General features: G+C 40.2%; 1 long non-coding RNA gene across 1 annotated transcript in view; it reads right to left on the minus strand.

Moving 5' to 3' along the window:
• The window catches only part of LOC118761689, a 28,232-nt gene extending 18,830 nt beyond the window's left edge, over nucleotides 1-9,402 (minus strand). The window contains exon 1 of the long non-coding RNA XR_004997566.1: nucleotides 9,238-9,402. This is a non-coding gene — a long non-coding RNA (uncharacterized LOC118761689). The remainder of the gene's footprint in view (nucleotides 1-9,237) is intronic.
• Nucleotides 9,403-11,383: the final 1,981 nt, after the last annotated feature.

Genomic DNA, 11,383 nt, shown 5'->3' on the forward strand with positions numbered 1-11,383 from the left:
ACCATATATCTTGCTTTATCTACATAAAAGGATATGTTTCAGAGCTGCTAGTAAGAGAATGACTGATGGGGAAGAAAGTTATAACTATAAGGGGGGAGGACGGGGTGGCTAGCACATATTTAGATTGTCAAATAAAACGGAAATAAAGTGGAAAGCAAAAGAGATCGAAATAAGAGCTAAGGGTGGGAATTAGAACCTAGGGTTACGAGGCGCACCATAACTTAGCCAATTTAATATATTAGAAATTTAGAAAGGAATTATATAACAATATAAAGGGAAAAGAATTGATAATTAAACTTAAACATTAAAATGGGGTACTTTAATATTTAAGAGAAAGTTCATAAGACCTTTCCTAAGCAGATGGCTAAGGTGGTCATGATAAAACTATCCCACAATGAATTTATAAGTAAATCAAATTGTCATCTGAGTTGGAGTACATAGCTTATATTAAAATCAAAACCAGGATAAATATCCTTATTACAGGTGGCTACTCTCTAAACTATTGTGGGCTTTAGGTATACATATTTCCCTAAATTCATTCTGTCACAAATATAGCAAAAAGAAACAACGTATTTATTTTGGTTTCTCTGATTGATATAAATTGTGCTAAAAAATGGTTTATCATTTATATTGGAAATCTGTATGGTCGTCTGCAATGAGGAGAACGGTTTCTCTCAAATTGATATAGTGTTTTCATTGATCGATTAAATGGAGCCGCTAGAAACGGCCGTAATGCATTGATACCTGGACATACTTGTTATTTATTTGCCCTCTCTCCCTCCCCCTCTCTCTCTATATATATACATATTTATATATGTATGTGTGTGTGTGTGTTTATATGGTGTCTTTCCCCTGCCTTCAGGTTGACCTCAGTCTTGTAAGTTAAATTAGGTTGATTGAAACTGTGTAGAATTTGCAGCAGTAATTGAACAGGTGCGACTTTGTCACATAAAATTGTGTCTTGCTGATTCGATCTGGGGATTATGTTAAGAGTACACTTCTCTGCGGAGTACTCAACCACTTTGGAAGTTGATTGAATGAGTCGAACATTCAGTGAAGAAATATCCATCACACACATCACAAAAAACTCCCGGGGTGGTCATAGTTAGATTGTCTATGATCATAAGTTTTACCATAGACGAGGGCTTTTTTTTCTACAGCTAAACAATAACTTGAATGAAGACAACAAAAGTTTGCTCACTGAACTGAGTGAAATCGTTTAATAACATTTCAAAAAGGCTGACTGACATTTTGAGTTTGTTTTGCAAAGAATTTGGAGGTGAAACTAATATTGATTTATTTAGGGAGAGTTTTATGATTAATAAAACAGACACTCATTAGGTGGAGCACAAGTTGAGGTGGTAACTAATATTTTTGAGGGGGAAAAAGAAGAGAAATGTAGACAAACAACGAACTGTGAATGTGTTTTTGGGTTTTATTAATCGCGACTCTTCCCAAATGTAACAATAATGTCTTACATTAACCCTTGTAAAAAATACGGTCGAAAACCTAATGATGTTGTTAGTGTTGTTGTTGATGTTGTCTAATCCTTAGGTCGAACACCACAGTCCTGTAGTCGAACACAACAGACCTGTAGTCGAACACTACAGTCTGAGGTCGAACACAACAGGCCTGTAGTCGAACACAACAGGCCTGTAGTCGAACACAACAGGCCTGTAGTCGAACACAACAGACCTGTAGTCGAACACTACAGTCTGAGGTCGAACACAACAGGCCTGTAGTCGAACACTACAGTCTGAGGTCGAACACAACACGCCTGTGGTCGAACACAACAGGCCTGTGGTCGAAAGTCGAAAACCACAGTCCTGTGGTCGAAAACACCGGTCGAAAAACCGTAGAAGTGTAATTGCCGAATTATTCCGCGCCGGCAGAAGTGCTGGGGAGATTGTTAGAGCCACAAAGTATGTCAAATCTATTGTTTTTAGAGTTGTTACCCGATTTGAAGAAAAGTCAGGATATCCTGAGAAAGCTCCACAGTTTTCCTAATGACCGAAAACGCACAGCTCGCTTCTTAGCAGAACTTGAAAGATCGATTGAGTCGAACCCATCAAAATCGATAGCGAAGTTGGCTCAAGATCAAGGAATCAGTAAAATGACCATTTCTAGGGCTGTGAGACAAGACCTTCATATGAAATCATACATGGGGAGACACTGTAACATCCTAATTATCCGCTCCAAAACTATTGAAGCTGAAAGAAATCCCAAACTTTTTAGTTATTTGAAACATCGTGACGAAGACATCCGAGTCTTCGCGAAGGAAAAGAAATTCGTGATAGACGAAGTTACAAACCGTCAAAACTCACGAGTGATAGCGTACGACCCTCTCAAGTTCCTTCAGCTATGCAGAACAAGAATCTGGCTTCCATTATGGTCGTTGGAGCTGTTGTAAGTGATGGGAAATTGATGCCTCCTCATTTTATTGAAGCGGGTCATAAAATCAACATAGCAGGGAACCTCGAAATCTTAGAGGTTTTGTTGCCTTGGATTAGAAAGCATTATTTTGCAAATCGAGTCATGCTCGTGCAGTACTCTGTACATTCTTCGAAAAGAGTGCAAGAATTTTTGAAGAAGGAATTTGCCATCTTTGTTCCTAAAGGTATCTGGCCGGCTAACTCGCCAGATTTGAATCTGTGTGAGTTTTGGCTATGGGACGCAGCCGAAGCAATATCCAACTTCTCACAACTGTGTGTCTTCATTGGAGGCTTCCATCGAGCGAGCGTTCAGTAAAATGAAAAAGGAAGAAATCGTTAAGACGTGCGTTTTATTTCATAAACGGATTAAACTGGGAAGGAAAGCAAATGGCGGTCACATTGAACTAAGTGCCAAACATTCCACAATAAATTGGCAGAAGCATAAAATTTGCAGTTTTTGATTTTTCCGAGTTAAACCAATTATGATAAAAATATTTAAATGGTACCAATTTACTTGTGTATATTTATATAGTCAAGTTGTCAGAAGGTTGAAGGTACGGTGGTGAGGTGATGGGTTCTCGGACACTCAGAACAAAAGGAGTTGTCTGCTACCGAGGGGCGCACGGGGCAGACATTTTGCCTAAACATCTCGGACACAGTCACATATATACACATAAACACTTACACATACAAGCACATTCCGACACACACACACACACACGCACACACGCACGAACACACACACACACACACACACACACACACACACACACCCTTACAAACGCATATACATAGACGCAGGCATGCACTTTCACATTATCAATAAATAAGTATCTGGAAGAGGATGCTGAGAATAAGAAAAAAAGAGGAGGACGATCATGCGGATGAGGATGATGATGATGGTGATAATAGTGGAAGCATTGAGGAGAATGATTATTGCGTTGCTGTTATTGGTAGTGGTCGCCTACCTATCAAATTAGTAAGCGTTATAATAATAATAATAATAATAATAATAATAATAATAATAATAATAATAATAATAATAATAATAATACTCTCTATGTAATCTCAAGGTTTAAAACAAACAATTAAAAAAAAAAAATTACTTATTAGACATTCACTAGTACAACACCAAAAAACCCCCCAAATATATGGCACACTAGGCATAACAACAACATGAACTTCCAACCTGTTGTCTCTTGAGGTCTCTGGGTGAGACTTGGAGCCAACTTGTACAAACATAAAGCAAAAGTCAAACATAGAATAATAATAATAATAATAATAATAATAATAATAATAATAATAATAATAATATTTATGCGGCGAGCTGGCAGAGTTGTTAGCACGCTGGGCAAAATGCTAAGCGTTATTTTGCCTGTCGCTACGTTCTGAGTTCAAATTTCGCCGAGGTCGACTTTGCCTTTCATCCTTTCGGAGTCGATAAATTAAGTACCAGTGAAACACTGGGGTCGATATAATTGACTAACCCTCTCCCCATTAAATTTCAAGCTATAATAAAAATGATGTTTATTATTACTATTATTAAGGCGGCGAACTGGCAGAGTCGTTAGAACGTTGAATGAAATGCTTCGTGGTATTTCAGCTGTCGCTACGTTCTGAGTTCGAATTCCGCCGAGGTTGACTTTGCCTTTTATCCTTTCAGGGTCGATAAATTAAATACCAGTTGAGTACTGGGGTCGATGTAATCGACTTATCCGCTTCCCCGAAATTGCTAGTAGTAGTAGTAGTAGTTGATGTAGCTGTAGTGGTAGTAGCAGCAGCAGTGGTGGTGGTGGTGGAATGGTGATAACGAAAACCTTTTCCACCGGTATAATTTACAAAAGCACCATCATCATCATCATCATCATCAGTAGCAGCAACAACAACAGGTACGACAACAACAATAACACCAACCGGAAGTAATAATTGCATGGCGGTGATCGATGCCAGACCAATCAATGTCTGCTGGAATACAAGAAGACTGTTGCATCATGGGAAAACTAATGAAAGCCATGAATGGAACTATTGTCTAGAGGGGGAGGAGGGGGAGGAGGGGGAGGTGGAGGAGGTGTTAGGATGATGGTTTCGAAACGAATGTTGTTGGTGATGATGATGATGATGATGATGTTGGTGCTTTCTCAGGTGGAATGCGATGAAGCATTGTCGGACTTTTTTGAGTTTCCTCAGACACACACACACACACGTTTCTCTGTGTGAATGTCTGTATGCATACACACAAACACACACACACACACACACACACAACACCCCCACCCCCACAGTTTTTAGATTCACTTAATGGTAACGTTAAAGGTATGCAAGTAAAGCTCCGGTACCATTATGCCGACCACAGTCTAATGATGCTGAGTAATGAACCAGTCTTTTGGGGTTACATCATGGTTATACCGATATGATGTAGGATAAAAATATAATAATGATAATAATAATAATAATAATAATAATAATAATAATGATAATTGAATTAGTCTTTGATAATGAATCGATGATGATGATCAACCGGATGCGCACGGATAATACGGACTCTACTCATTCCAAGGATACGGACTCTGATGTGACTTATGCGATGTATTAAATAGTTATGAATTCCATCCTAGAATTATTGTTATTATATGTATATATATATAGACACACACACACACCACACACACACACACACACACACACACACATACATTTATATACATATATATATATATATATATATATAATATATATATATATATATATATATATATATACACACATATATGTACATATACATACATACATACATACATACATACATACATACATACATACATACATACACACATATATGTACATATGCATACATACATATATAACTTTTAAGAATCATAATTGGCCCGAACTTTAATTAAACTTTTGAGTCTAAGGCAGACGTTGGAACGGCAGGCATGTCGATCTCATCGTCTTAACTGCCAACCATTGTGATTCTAACATTGCAATCTTCTTAAATAACTTCTGGCCTCTGGCGAGAATGTGTCTTCCAGGGTAAAGAAAAAAAAAGCGATAAGTTTAAACAAACAAGCAAAAAAAGAAAAAAAACCGACGGTCAATCGTTAGAAAAGTTGCGTTTGTTGAGCAAGTCCCGGAAAGCATGAATGGGAGTGGAGGCAAGTCAACGACACCGATGCCACTCCTTTTCCATGTTACAACCAGAGACATCAGGTAAAAATCCTATGAGAAAGGGTCAGTTTATGTCCAGTTAGAGCAGTTAGAGCAGTGATCCGGTCGAAGAGCTTGTTGAATAAACTCAGGCACACCGAGGAACCCAAAATGCTCCGGTTCTTTTCAGACGAGAAATTTGTCGAAGATCAAACATCGTACTGGAGAAATGACAAATGGCTCTGCACCCGTCGTTTGTGCACCAAGTTCTTATCAACTATGATGGTCTTAGGGTCGTGAGCAATGCGGGCCATGTTATATCTTCTCACTTTCTCCGCAAGGTCTTTGGGTCAATGCAGCAGCCTACATCGAGGCAATGGAGACAGTTGTGAAACCCTGAATCGAGAGAGTTTTTCTGTGGTGACCCTACGTGTTCCAAGAAGACTCAACTCCTTCGCACACAGCCTGCACGATCAAGGAGTGGACGGTCGAAAATCTTCGTGATCCTATTATCCCTAATGTTTGGTGTCCTAGCTCCATTGATTTAAACGACTGAACTACTCCTTCTGGGGTGCCGCTAAGAAGGAGATCAACACGTGTGTCCACAATATATAGAGTCCCTTATATCTGCTGTTGAGGACGTCATGACCAATATGAATGAGGGTTGCCTGATCAACGTTTAAATAAAGCAATCAAACAAATAAATGAGACATCAAGGTGGCCCCTAAAATTTTGGAGCTTCGTTATTTTGGATAAAATGGGAATTAATTAATTGTTTGGGAGGCGCTGGGGACGTGACAGAGCCTGGCATTCAGCGGCATCCGAGCAGAGACGAATTGTAAACATACAGGCGGAGGCATAGTAGTGTGGTTAAACAGTTTGCTTTGCAACAACGTGGTTGTGGGTTCGATTTCATAGCGCATCACCTTGCACAGGGGTCTTCTATTAAATTTGGAGTGGACCAATGTCTTGCGAGTGGAATTTAGTTACCGGACGCTCTACAAAAAAATATATTATTATTATTAGTTATAGCATTGTATTTTACATCTTGTCCGGGGATGGGGGTCTCTGTATATCTCGTGGGAATGTGGATCTGAACCTGGAAACATTCTCTCCGCGGTATAGACTTGCACAGGGATTTCCTTTTAAGGAAGACTTCAGGTTATCCAGGCAAGCAAGTGTCCGTTCTCCACCACACTAGCGTCGACCAAGAGAAAGGCAAGCACCAGCGTTTGTCGCAGAAGCTGCCGCCAGAACGCTGCAATAAACACCACAAACTATGAGGTGGGACGCTCAAACAAATCAGCCGGTGGCTCTCCCCCACACCCACCCACTCCACACCCGCCAATCATCGACTGGTACTTTATTTATCGACCATGAAAAAGTTGGCTTTGGAGGGATTTAAATTCAGATCGTTGAGAGCGGGACCAATTATCACAAAACATTTTAACCCTGCCTTAAAGTAAAAACTCTTGGATTTTTAAAGCAGAGGGGGGGGGTGTGTCATAGTGACATATGGTATGTCTTGGACGCACACCTCTCTAAATCTGACCACAACAAATTGCTTGAAAAGAGAAAGGGAGAGAGAGATAGAGAGAAGAGAAGAGAGAGAGAGAGAGAAAGCAAGAAGGGCGTGTGTCTTAGAAAGGCCAAGTCGAATGCAGAGCTGGGACATAGATACCGCAAGGCACTCTGCTCTCCCGCATGCTCCAAAGATTCTGCTAATTCTCCGCCAAACGCGCGCGCGCGCACACACACACACTCATTGGCCGAAGGTAGGAAGCTGTGTGAATTCACTTTAATTGTTCCTCTCCCGCTGCAACACCCTCTAATCACCTTACCTCAGTCGACACCTATGTCTAGTGTAGCAGACATTACAATCTTCATATTGCTGTGTGTGTATCTTACACATATTAGCAATGTCCTGCATTCTGAATATTAGCAACATTAGTTCCAACGTTAACCCGGTTAATTACTGGTATTTGGTCAGTGTTTGTCATTGATTCAGCAATGTATGACCACAGGCGTTCCAGTGGCGACCATCCTGTCTTTTGTTAAGACATAGTGTATCTAGGACTACGTTGTCTAGTCTATGTGTTCTTCCTTTTTGAGAGTGATTTTGTGAGAGATTTATTTGGCTGTTATTTCTAGCAGGTGCGATGAGAGACGAGTTTCTTTTCTTGGTGCCGCGTTGTAGTAATAGTGGTGGCGGTGCACATGGTTCAACCCTAGGTTAGAACTAGTCGAGCACAGGTCTATGATCATGTGATCCAACCATGACCATTCCACTGTACAGACTATTAGGAGCCACATTGTCTAATTAATGCCTGTAGAGTACAGTTTCAGAGAAATTTAGCTGTTATTTCTAGCAGCTTGATCCATTGCATTGTGACCATCCATCCCTCTCATTGGCTCGAGTAAAGAAATAACCAGATGTTTTACTGTTTATCCCTAGGTAGTCCTGATCGTTTACGTTCCAGCCGTGACCCTATCCCCTTCCTCTATATACACGGAACCCAAGCTAACATGTCCTTTTTTAAGGGGTACACAGGGAGCGGGAGTTATTTGGAGGGACATTTAGCTGCTATTTCTAACAACTTAAGTGGTCACACAGAGATCACATCTTGGTTTGAATAATAATGTTAATACCAGTAACGTACTGGGGTCGCCTAGACACGTTTCCCGCTCTGAGCCAGCCAGAAGATATCGATTTCGAAATCATATCAAATTATGCGATATCGATTATTTGAATAAACGAGGAAGCCTCTATGCAGACATCAAACATGCTAGAAAGAGTAGGCATATGCCCCTCCTCAAGGCACGCTTCACCGTCTTAAAACAGAAAGGAGAACATGGTGGATGATGTAGTCCTATGTAGAAAATGTTTAAATAAAAGCGAGGAAGCAATGGTCACAGTTGGAACGCCTAGGATCATTGGCGACAGCTGGATCAGTACTGGTCCAGGGCGAAGCAACAACAACAATCAAATATAGTATATTATACACACACACACACATACATATATATATATATACATATATATACATACATATATATATATATGTAGAGAGAGAGAGAGAGAGAGAGAGAGAGAGTGAGAGAGAGAGAGCGAGCTAAGGTATATTGATATTACATTATAGCGTATATGTATCATAATGATATTAATATTATATGAAATAATATCACATTATATATTATATCATGTTATATTTGGTTGCTACTTCTGGGAGAACGAGCCGCGGCAATCCCATAGTGACTCTCTCGCTGGGTTCAAACAGTAAAGCCCCAGGTCGACATCGATCCTCAAACAAACCCTAAGATCAACGGTATTCCTCACATGAACATCATCGTTGTTTTGTATTTTTATTTTCTTCTGTCATAGCCTACCTGGGACTACAATACTGAATGTTCCCTTACTATTTTTTATACTTTTATTGTATAATTACATTCTGTGTCATGTTATGAATATTTATTTCGTTATTTTAAGGCAAAACGATTGGGGGGGGGGGATACAATGCCGAAAAAGAAAAGCGAAACAGTAACGGTATGTCAATAATAATAATAATAATAATAATAATAATAATAATAATAATAATCATAATAATGATAATAATAATAACGATGATGATGATGATGATGATGATGTTGATTTACTTACTTTGCACGATTGCCATTCGGGTAAAATCCGGCAGCGCTGTGGCCAGGTTTAGAATTCCTAATAGCACCATCATTTTGGTAATCATAATAATAATAATAATGGTAGTCGTTGTTGTTAATGATGTGGATAGTGTTGCCATTGTTGTTGTTGTTGTTGTTGTTGTTGTTTAAAGACACTGATGTATGCATGCATGTGTGTATACATAGATATAAATATTATATATATATATATATATATATATATATATATATATATATATAGCTACTGATGCGGTTTATACTATGAATGAAGCAAGCACAGTGGTGTGTATGTGTGTGTGTGTGTAACTGTATCACTCTATCTGTGTGTATATATATATATATATTCGATATATTTATGTGTTATATATGGGTATATACATTGATGTATTAATATATACACAGTAGTTAAGGCATTTCATGCGGATAAATTAAAAATTATACAGGCATACGAACATACATATACATATATATATATACATACACATAATTATATGTATATATATGTATACATATATATGTATGTATGTATCGTGTGTGTGTGTGTGTGTTTGTGTGTATTAAATGTCTGTGTATTGCTTGACGTATTGTGCTTTACACGGCATATTCGACACACGAGAGAATTTAAGGCAGAGAGAGAGAGAGAGACTCGAAACCGCCACCGCTGCCGCCACCACCTATAATGCAATATAAATATATGATGACTGTCAGATGCGACGATTCCTTGCTCTGATTGCTGTTGGCGTTGTGATTATTGTTGTCGTCCAGTTGGTGGTGGTCACGGTTTTGATGGTCCCAATACTACTAGTAGTAGTAGTAGCAGTAGCAGTAGCAGTCGTAACAGAGGCTGTAGTTGTAGTTGATGGTAGTGGTAGTCCAGCAGCCGCAGTGGTGGTCGTAGTTGGACTAGAAATGACCCAAGTCCTGCCAGTCGTGCGTTAGTGTTGTTATTGCTGTTGTTGTCGCTTCTGTACAGTAGTAGCGGTGGTAGTGTTAGTGGTGTTGGTGGTGGTGTTAGCGGTAGACACGGTTGTTGTGATGGTGATGATAGTGGTTGCTGTTGTTGTTGTTAATTGATCCAGTTGGGGCGAGGTTTTTTCCTTTCGTATTCCTGTTGTGTTTTGGTGAATAATATTCCTGACCAGACTGGAGGGAGAGAGAGAGAGAGGGAGAGAGAGAGGGAGAGAGAGAGGGAGAGAGAGGGAGAGAGAGAGAGAGGGAGAGAGAGAGGGAGAGAGAGAGGGAGAGAGAGGGAGAAAGAGAGACGGTGAGATAAAGCGAGATATAGTTTTTCGTTTTTACATCGGACTGGACACACAGACACACATATATGGACGGACAAGCAGATAGACCGTCAGATAGATAGATAGATAGATAGATAGATAGATAGATAGAGAGAGAGAGAGAGAGAGAGAGAGAGTGAGCGGGAAAGAGAAAGAGATATTGCAGGCAGATTGATGGTCAGACAGACAGACAGACAGGCGGATAGAGTCGATCCGTTGATAGACAGATGGAGAGAGAGAGAGAGAGAGGAGAGAGAGAGAGAGAGAGAGATGGAATATGTTAACAGGTTGTCAAGTGTTGTTTCTGCCCGTTTCTCGTTTGCAGAACCCGGCAAGAATTCTTCTTCGTTTCGGCTTCTGTCGGCTGCTGCTGCTGCTGCTGCTGCTGCAGTGAGCGATGCTGCTGTGCTGCTGCTGATATCACAGCAGCCACGGCTGCACTTGACACTACTACTACTACCACTGCTACTGCTACTACTACTACTACTACTACTACTACTACTACTACTACTACCACTGCTGCTGCTGCTGCTTCTGCTACAGCGTTGTCTTTTTAGTCCCTGGTCTGAGTTGATTAAAGCTGACCTATCATCGAATACGTTCCAATCATGGCCACCCAACAATATTATCAGACGGTTATTACATCATGGTGGTGGTGGTGGTGGTGGTCGTGGTTGCAGCGCTGAGTCGCATTTCTGTTGCTTTGACATTCGTCTCACCCCCTCCTCCTCTCCATGCTGATCTTGCTGCTGCTATTTTTGGGTATTTAGCCCCAGGCCAGGCCAGGTCGAGCCGCCTTCATAAGGATAAAAGACGTTACGACCGTGCCCACCCTGTCACTGTTAT

This window comes from Octopus sinensis, unplaced genomic scaffold (genome assembly GCF_006345805.1).
Source record: "Octopus sinensis unplaced genomic scaffold, ASM634580v1 Contig16450, whole genome shotgun sequence".
Lineage (NCBI taxonomy): Eukaryota > Metazoa > Mollusca > Cephalopoda > Octopoda > Octopodidae > Octopus > Octopus sinensis.